Genomic DNA, 9,742 nt, shown 5'->3' on the forward strand with positions numbered 1-9,742 from the left:
GAGTTTTCTTTTTTGGTTTTGTCTTTACGTGGTTTGGGTATTAGAGTGATGCTGGCTTCATTGAAGAAATTTCGGATTTCTCCCTCTGTTTCTATTTTTTTAATAGTTTAAGTAGTATTGATTGGAGGTCTTCTTTAAATGTCTGGTAGAATTCTGCTGTCAGTCCATCTGTGCCTGCACTTTTTTAGTTGGGAGGCTTTGTGTTACTCTTTCAATTTCCTTCTATGTGATGGGTCTGTTTAAACTGTTGATCTCTTCTTGGTTTAACTTTGGAGGTTCCATGATTTCAGATATCCATCCATTTCTTTTAGATTTTCAGATTTAGTAGTGTATAGGTTTTTAAAAATATTCTGTTATAATGGTTTGGATCTTTTGGGTGTCTGTTGTGATGTTTCCCCTTTCATCTCTGATTTTTGTTGATTTAGAGGGGCTCTTTCTTTCTTTTGATTACTGGGCTAAGCATCTGTCTATCTTCCTTTGCTTTTCAAAGAACCAACTCTTAGGTTCATTGATTCTTTGAATCGTTTTCTTTGCTTCTATTTCATTAATTTCTGCTCTGATTTTTGTTATTTCTTCTCTTTTGCTGGGTTTGGGTTTCATTTGTTCTTGCCTTTCCAGTGCCTTTAGTTGTAGTGTTAGGTCACTTATTTGGGCTCTTTCCAATTTTTTAATGTAGGCACTTAGTGCTCTAAACTTCCCTCTTAGGACTACTTTTTTTGTGTGTGATGGGTATCTTTGTTACTGTAATTTTTATTATTTTATCTTTATATCCTTAGTGTTATCAGAGTTCCTGGTGTTTGACAAACATTTGGTCAGATCAGAGCAGCAAAATAAATTGTAGTTTGCCTCTCTGGGTCACATTTGCACGGAACAGTCTACCTGTGGTTGGCCACCAGACTTAAATACAGCATCACCTAGATTTTGGCCTATATCAAGGCAAGCACAGCATGATATCAGCCAGCCATTGCTAAAATAGGGCTCAGGAGGAGTGAGGTGTACGTCAGCAAGTGTGTGGGTCCACTCAGCCATCTCATCATGTGATGCAGCTTCAGTGGTCCGCATTGTAAGGAAACTCTTCCACATTGGTGGTCTCAGGCAGCAAAGAGGCCCTCCAGTTTCTGTTGAAACCGAGAATGCTGGCCATCTCCTTATCAGTCAGTTGGAAGTCAAAGACCTGAAAGTTCTCATGTATGCATGAGGGTGTCACAGACTTGGGGATCACCACCATGTTCCTCTGGATATAGAACTTAATCAGGACCTGGGCCGATGTTTTCTTGTGCTTTGTAGCAATCACTTTAATCTTTGGATCCTTCAGTAGTGAAGGGTCCTCTGGCTTGGCCCAAGGTCTGTCTGGAGAGCCCAGTGGGCTGTAGGCCATGACAGTGATGCCCTTGGAGTGGCAGTACTGGATCAGTTTGTCCTGGGTGAGGTATGGGTGGCACTCCACCTGATTGGTCACTGGTTTATGTTTGAGTCCAAGTTTGTTTAAGATCCTTTCAATCTGGAAGTAGTTGAAGTTGGAGATGCCCAAGGCTTTCACTAATCCCTCCTCCACCAGTTTTTCCATGATCTCCCAGGCATCCAAGAATGTTATTTTACTGGTGAGAACATTGCCTTTTTCAGCTTTGGGGAATAATGCCTTCCCCTTGGGCTGAAGTCCTTGTGGCCAGTGAATAAGATAGAGGTCCAGATAGTCTAGTTTCAGATCTGTGAGTGTCTTCTGGAAGGCTTCCTTCAGTAGTTTTCTCTCAAAGCAGGTGGGCCATAACTTCCTTACAATGAAGAGGTCCTCCCAGTTCACAGCCTTCTCTTTGATCTTCTTCTTTGATCTTAAATGGCTTCTCCCACCTCGTTCTCATTCTGATAGGCATATACACTGTCAATGTGGCAATATCCAGTATCAATGGCCACCTTCACTGCTTCCTTGCTTGGCCTGGGGGAGACCTCCACATGCCCAAGCCCACGATGGGCATCTTGGCTTTGGTACTGAGCTCCACAAAGGTAGCCATGGCTGCTGTAGAAGTGGTTCTGAGAGAGCAGATAGATGTCTGTGTCCTGGTTAAGGAGGCAGGAGGTTTTCTGTCTGTCCTAAATGAGGAGGCTGGCTCTTAACTGAATGAGTAAGCAGTGCTGCCCAGGACTACTTTTAATGTGTCCCGGGGGTCATGTTGTGTTGTATTGTCTTTTTCCTTGAATTCCAGGAATTCTTTTATTTCTTTCTTAATTTCTCCTTTGACCCACTCATTGTTTAGGAGTGTGTTGTTCAATCACCACAAATTTGTGTAGTGACTAGAACTTCGTCCAATGTTGATTTTGAACTTTATTGCTTTGTGGTCTGATATAATGCATGGAATTATTTCATTATTTTTCTATTTGTTGAGGTTTATTTTGTGGCCCAGTATGTGGTCAGTTTTTGAAAAAGTTCCATGAGGTGCTGAGTAGAAAGTGTATTCTTTGGTGTTTGGGTGGAATAATCGCAAGGTGTCTGTTAGGTCCATTTGATGTATGGTATCATTTAATTCAGTTGTCTCTCTGTTTATTCTTTGTCTTTTTGACTTGTAATGGAGACAGTGGGGTATTGAAGTCCCCTACTATTACTGAGTTGGGGTTAATCTGTGTCTTAAAGTCCTGTAGTGTTGTTTCTATGAATTTGGGTGCACCAGAATTTGATGCATTTATATTAAAGATTGTAATATCTTCTTGGTTAACTGTTCCTTTGATCAGAATGAAGTGACCCTCCTTATCTCTTCTGATTAGTTTTACTTTGAAATCTATTTTGTCAGGTATTAGAATTGCAACCCCTGCTTGCTTCCTAGTGCCATTTGCTTGGAGTGTTCTTTTCCATCCTTTTACCTTAAGGTAGTGCCTGTCCCTGAAGGTGAGATGGATTTCTTGCAGACAGCAAAAAGATGGATTTTGTTTCTTAATTCATTCACTTAGCCTGTGTCTTTTGACTAGGGAGTTCAGTCCATTGACATTTAAGGTTACTGTTGAAAGGTGTGTATTGGTTGCTGTCATTTTGATTGCTGTTTGTGTTGTCTTTGCTCAGTCTTTTCCCCTGGCTGGGTGTCATCACTAACAGGAATGACTTTAATAGCAGGAATATAAAATGCCATAGCTCACTTACAGACATTATTTTAAGGAAAGTGGAACTCTAGGGTTACTTTCAGAGGAAGTGATACCACTAAGGAATGCTCATAAGGTGGATTCTTCTGAGAAATATGTCTACGTGGATAACAGGATGATGGACACCATCAGTTCAATTGTATGTCTGTTATTTAGACTGTGCTGGAGCTACACAAATAGAAATATTTTTCACATTTGTGGACATTACTGTGTCTTAAAGGAGAGGGACATTGGTCAAAATCACACAAACAAGTGCACTAAGTGTTCCAGAGAAAAGGCAGCCAGGTGCTGAGAGCAGCGTCTGGGACTTGACCTAGTCTGGAGTTTAGGAAAGGCTTCCCTGGAGAATGCTTGAGCCATAGGTCCAGTTCTTCAACTTTATTCTCCAGTGTTGATATTCTGTTTTCCATCTCATCCATTATAGAGGTGAGGCTATCCCCTGTTGTTTCAAGTTCTCTTAGTGAGTTCTGCACTTCCTTCTTAATTTCTGCCTGAGTTTTCTTCAATGTTTCTATCTCTTTTGTGAATTCATTCAGAAGTTTATCCCTATCTTCTTTTAGCTCTTTGTTTGTTCATGTGTTCTTTAAATTTGTTGAATTCCTTGATCATGTTTATAATTGTTCTTTTAAATTCAGTGTCCTGGGTTATCCCTAGGGGATTCTCCTTGTAGAACTCTTCTACAGGATTGGTGGGGTTTGGTGGGGACATAGTGCTTTGGCTTCCATTTTATTATTCTTTCGTTATGGTTTTGGCATGTGAATTTCTTTTATTGTTTATGATTCTGATATGAGAATTAAGTTGAAGTATGCTTCTGTTTATATTATCTGGGTGCCTAGATCCTTTCTTTATTGGGTATATAAAGCTGGTTGTAACAGGATTCAGGTTCTCTCAGGTTTATTTTGGAGGGAACTGATGGCTTCAGATCAGCTATTCAGGAGTACCCACAGAAGCCCTATTCAGGTTCCAGTCAGGTACACTCAGGCTTCTTTCACCATGTGGAGGCAGGATCCAGGCTCTGTCAGGCCACCCTGTGCATTGTCAACCCTATGCCAGAGGGAGACCAGAGGGGGCCAGAACTTGGCACTTTCTGGTGGTCTGCTGAGATCTCAGCCTTAGCCAACCAAAGCCAGATCTTCCCTGGGGCTTTGGGAGGGGCCTCAGAAAATCCCAGGTAGGGGGATGGTATGGCCCAGTTAGGGGAAGCTCACCACTGAGTGGACGTAGGATCTGGGGGCTGTCAGGCTGTCCCCTGGGTTCTCAGGCCCTCTGGTAGTTGGAGGCCAGAGGTAGGCCAGAACCTGGCACTCTCTGGGGGTCTGCTGAACTCCGAGCAGCTACCCTGATGGAAGTCCGAACCCACCCTCTCAGGTTGTCCAGTAGGATCTCAGCCCTAGCCCACCAAAGCCAGATCTGCCCTGGGGCCTTGGGAGGGGCCTCACAAAATCCCAGGTAGGGGGATGGTATGGAGCAAATAGAAGAAGCTCACCACCACGTGGAGGCAGGATCCAGGGGCTGTGAAGGTGCCCCCTGGGTTCTCAGGCCCTCTGGTAGTTGGAGGCAAGAACCTGGCACTCTCTGTCTGTCTGCTGAGGTCTGAGCAGCTATCCTGATCAAGGTCCGAACCCAGCCCCTTGTTTTGTTTTTTAAGGACAGAATCTCATTATGCAGCCTTGACTGGCCTGGAACTCACCATTAACAGGCTGGCCTTGAGCTCACAGCTCCACCACCCTCTGCCTCCCAAGTGCTGGGACTAAAGATGGGCACCACCATGACTAGCCTCTTTGTATATATTCCTAAAGCCAGTCCATTCTAATAAAAAGTTGCAGAACTCAATTAAGATAATTGAGGGAAGTCTGTTTATTCATGTGTAGATTCTCTCCCTGAATAGTCATTGTCATGTTTTGATCTTCTTTCATGGTTCATAGTAAACCAATAGGATAGTTGCAGCATCTTACATGTTTGTGGAAAGTTCTGATGTTTGCATTTCTATAGATGTGGTTATGTCTGTATTGAGTGAGTATTGTACAGATCCATGCAAATTGAGAGATTTAAAGAATTGTACAAAACTCGTTGCTGCCTTTCTGTGGTCAAGTTTAGAGAGGGCTGACTTGCTTCATTTGTTTGTTAGTTTTCCTGAGATACTGAGGTGTATAGTAGAACTCTGGCTTCCTTTCTGGTTGTCAGCTTGAAAAGTAGAACAATACTATTGAAATGTGAAGACAGGCAAAACCCTCAAATATATTGGGTCACATAACAGCAGACCTTTCTTTGCTTGTCTTTCATGTTCTTCGGTATTCTGGTCACGCAGACTGCAACCAGATGAAAACTCCAGTTGCTATTCCCAAGCACCATCTCTCTTCGAGTTCTGCCATGTCTTTTTTTTTTTTTTTTTTAGGCCCCCTCCCATCTACTGATAAATGCTAAATTTGGGCTCTTTTTAGCCCTGATGTTAAATACACTTTATTTTCAAAAGTCCTATGACTGTTAAAATGTTTTCTGCTTTACTATTTTATTGTCTTAAGATAGTAATTCTTAGTTAAAGCATTTCTAGCTTAGAGTCATGGTGCTAAGCCTGCAGACATCCTTCTCCCTGGCACACATAGTCTATTTCTCTGTATCTCACTTCTCCCTCTCTTCTCTCTCCAACAACTTTGAATTATTTGTTTCTTTGAACACTTATCTACTTTGAATATTTATAGATTTATACCTCCTCATTAATTTGTTCCATTTAAAGCAGCCCAGGATTTTAAATTCATGAAATTTTAAATTCAAGAAACTTCACCCTTAGGTAGCTATAGAAAAGTAGATTGTATATCTCCTTTAACTCAGAATTAACTTAATAAGTTTTACAATTTAAATTAACTGTAGTGAAATTTTTTTCTTTTACTTTATTTTATGTGATGTTACACTATTTGCATATTTTAATGGATTTCCCCCCCTAGTTTCTTAAAACTGTCTCTATGCTTGGTTTTACTTCCTTTCTAGGCTTCTCTCCTTCTCCTTTTTCAATAACATAATAAAGTATGCACCTTAGTTTGTAGTCCTATTTTTTTGTGGTCCGTATTTTTATATGAAGTGTCTTTTTCATTGTTCCTTTTTTTATAATTTGTTTTCATTTTTCTCATTTTTTAAGGTTATAATCAATATATGCTGCACAATTTAAAAAAAACTGCATTTTAAACTTTATTTTATGACACCTTTTGAGGGACTGAGGAGATGGCATGAAGATCAGAGTTTCAATCCTTAGAATCTACGTAAAGGCCTGGCATGTGTGATGGTTGCCAGGTCCCAACACTTGGGAAGAGACTGGGGATCTTTAGGGAGAGCCTAAAATGATGAGTTCCAGGTTTAGCAGGATAATCTGCCTCAATAAATCAAGAGTACTCTGTCCTAGTTTGTTTCTTCATTGCTGTGATAAAACACTCTGACCAGTACCAACTTGGGGAGGAAAGGGTTTATTTGTCTTACATCTCCCAGGTCGCAGTTCATCATGGAGCCCAAGGTAGGAACTCAGGGCAGGAGCTGGAGCACAGGCCATGGAGGAATTCTGCTTACTGGCTTGCTCCCCTGGCCCCTGCTCAGCCTGCTTTCTTATGCAACACAGGCCCACCTGCCCAGGGGTGGCACCACCCACAGTGGGCTGGGCCCTCCCACATCACTCATCAAGAAGATGCCCTTCAGACATGGCCACAGGCCAGTCCAATAGAGGAAATTCCCCAATTGAGGCTCCCTCATCCCAGGTGTGTCAAGTTGACACTAAAGCTATCCAGCACAATTGACCCCTTGTCAACTTGACACACAAACACATCACTATTAAACCATAAGCTTTCCAGTTCTTGTCCCCAAGTTATGATGTTAACATTAATATCACAACCTCAGACAGTACAACCTTAAAAACCCCACAGTCTTTAAAAAAATCCAAACACTTAAAAGTCCATAGTCTCTTTTAAAACTCTCCCTGTGGGTGGGCTCCTGTAAAATCCAAAACAAGCACTGTCTTATTTCAAAGGGAAGAATCGGGCACACCTAAGCAAAACCAAAGTCCAGCAAAGTAGCTCGAGGCTGGACATCTGGGATTCACTCATGGTCCTCTGGGCTCCAAAGGATATTGGCAGCTCCACTGCTCTGACTCTGCCTTCCACAGCACACTCAGCTCATCTCGCAGACCCAGGCCAGCTCCGTTCCACACCTGCCACTGTCCTTGGTGGTCATCCCATGGTCCCAGCATCTCCAAATTGCTGGGGTCTCCACTGAAACTGAGGCTACACCTTCACCAATGGCCTCTTCTTGCCTCTTGGGGTGCAAAGCCTCAGTTTGTCTCCATGACCCCTTCAGTCCTGGGGTCTTCACTGCAACAGAAGCTGCACTTTTACCTGTGGCCTTTCCTGGCCTCTCAGAGTGCCAAGCCTCAGCTGCTCTCTGTGACCCCTTCACGCTTTCAACACCAGAACCATGCAGGAGACTCTTACACATTACCAAGTCCTGCTTCCAGCTTGAAATAGAGGTGCAGGTCCCCTCTGTGTGCTGACCCTGAGGAAATACCTCCCAGAAGACTTCACCACAGTGATGCTGGTCTCTTGTTACTTACAGCTGATTTTTCAGCCCCAGCTAACCAGCATCAATTGTCCCAGTAAAGCAAAGGTTTTACTTCAGGTTCTGATCTCTTCTTAATCACAGCTGATTCTTCAGCCCCAGCCAACAAGAACCCACAGATTCTTAATCCAAAATATCACAGGAACAGCTCCGATAGTCTTCGATTCCCTTTGAAGCTTCACAAGCCAGGCCTCCATCGTCTACAACTCTTTCAGCATAACTTTTCCAAGCTCCACAGCAGCAAACTCTGAGCACACAATGGCTTTTCCAGCCCAAAGTTCCAAACACTTCCACAGTCCTCCCCAAAACACCAAGGTCAGGTCTGTCACAGCAATACCCCACTCTCGGTACCAATTTCTGTCCTAGTTTGTTCTTCATTGCTGTGACAAAACACTCTGACCACTACCAACTTGGGGAGGAAAGGGTTTATTCTGCTTACATCTCCCAGGTCACAGTTCATCAGGGAGCCCAAGGTAGGAACTCAGGGCAGGAACCTGGAGGCAGGAGCTGGATCACAGACCATGGAGGAACGCTGCTTACTGGCTTGCTCCTCTGGCCCCTGCTCAGCCTAATTTCTTATGCAACACAGGCCCACCTGCCCAGGGGTGGCACCACCCACAGTGGGCTGGGCCCTCCCACATCACTCATTAAGAAGATGCCCCTCAGACATGGCCAACATGCCAGTCCAATAGAGGCAATTCCCCGATTGAGGCTCCCTCAACCCAGGTGTGTCAAGTTGACACTAAAGCTGTCCAGCACAGATTCTGAAAGACATCTGACAGTAACTTTGGACTGGAATCAACATCCACACACAGAGATGTGTGTATGTGTGCTTTTGCACAAGCACACACATGTGTACCCACACAGATGTGATTATGCATGTACGCATGCATTCACACACACCACACATGTATACACAGAAAATATCTTTTGACTTGTATTTGTCAGTATCCTCAAATATTATGTGCTTTATTTAAGATGAGGAAAGCTGTATATTGTTAGCCAGTGAGCTACTTAAGCTAATTTTACTGTTCTCATCCTTTATTAGGACCATTTATTATGACAGATTTATTGATTTCTCATTCAGATGAAATTTTTTCAAGTTTTCTTAAACATTGTATATGATTTATTCTCAACTTAGCTTTCTGTGTTGTTTCTTGCTACACTGTTTACCTTGATTTTCACACTGTATGATGTTCAATACAGCACTTATGATTTTTCTTGAGGGCACTTAGCATCTGGAACTCACTATGTAGACCAGGCTGGCTTTAATCTCACAGTGATCCACCTGCCTCTGCCTCCTAAGCACTGGGATCAAAGGTGTGTGCCACCATGCCTAGCTCCAAATATTTTTTTACTGTTTAAAAAAAATTTTCTGTGTGCCATCTGTGTGGGGGTTTACATGTATGTGAGTGCAGTGTTTGTGGAGGCCATAAGATGGTGTAGGATCTCCTGGAACTGCTGTTATAGGTGGTTGTGACCTACCTGACAAGGGTGTTGGGAACCAAATTTGGGTGCTCTGTAAGAGCAGTAAGTGCTCTTGATGACTGAGCCAGTACTCCAAGCCCCAAATCTTTGACATTTAGAAATCTTAGTACAATGCCTCTGAGTGAATGTCTTATATCATTAGTTTTGCCTGTGTGTTGATCCCTCTGAGATTGCAATTCAGACATTTCTTTAGTTCTTAGATATTGTCTTCATTGTCACTTTGATAATTCCCTCTTCTTTCCTGTTTCTCCCTTTAGACTCTTCTACAATTCTTCCTGTGTCATGTTAGGTTGCCTCCGTCTGTTTTTCAAGTGCCCTCTTTTCCTATTATAATTTTCTTTTTTAAATTTTTTTCCCATTTTAGTTTTCGTTTCTTACATTTTTACTTTATGCTTTGAGGTTTATTCTCACTGTTCTTTCCTGTCACTGGTTGTTTTGTATCCTCTGCTTGTTCTAATGAAGTATTCAGCTTGGTAATTTGAATTTTAACTTAACTTTTGAAAATTTTAGAAATCATTCCCTCCCTCCCTCCCTC

At 42.5% G+C, this 9,742-nt stretch overlaps 1 protein-coding gene and 1 pseudogene across 4 annotated transcripts in view; one reads left to right on the forward strand and one right to left on the reverse strand.

The window, feature by feature from the left end:
- The window catches only part of Mllt3 (MLLT3 super elongation complex subunit), a 357,726-nt gene that overhangs the window by 274,979 nt on the left and 73,005 nt on the right, over nucleotides 1-9,742 (forward strand). The gene's annotated exons all lie outside the window — the stretch shown is intronic.
- Nucleotides 1,049-2,082, reverse strand: LOC103743955 (annotated as a pseudogene).

Source organism: Nannospalax galili, unplaced genomic scaffold (assembly GCF_000622305.1).
Source record: "Nannospalax galili isolate Female #2095 unplaced genomic scaffold, S.galili_v1.0 scaffold1082, whole genome shotgun sequence".
NCBI lineage: Eukaryota > Metazoa > Chordata > Mammalia > Rodentia > Spalacidae > Nannospalax > Nannospalax galili.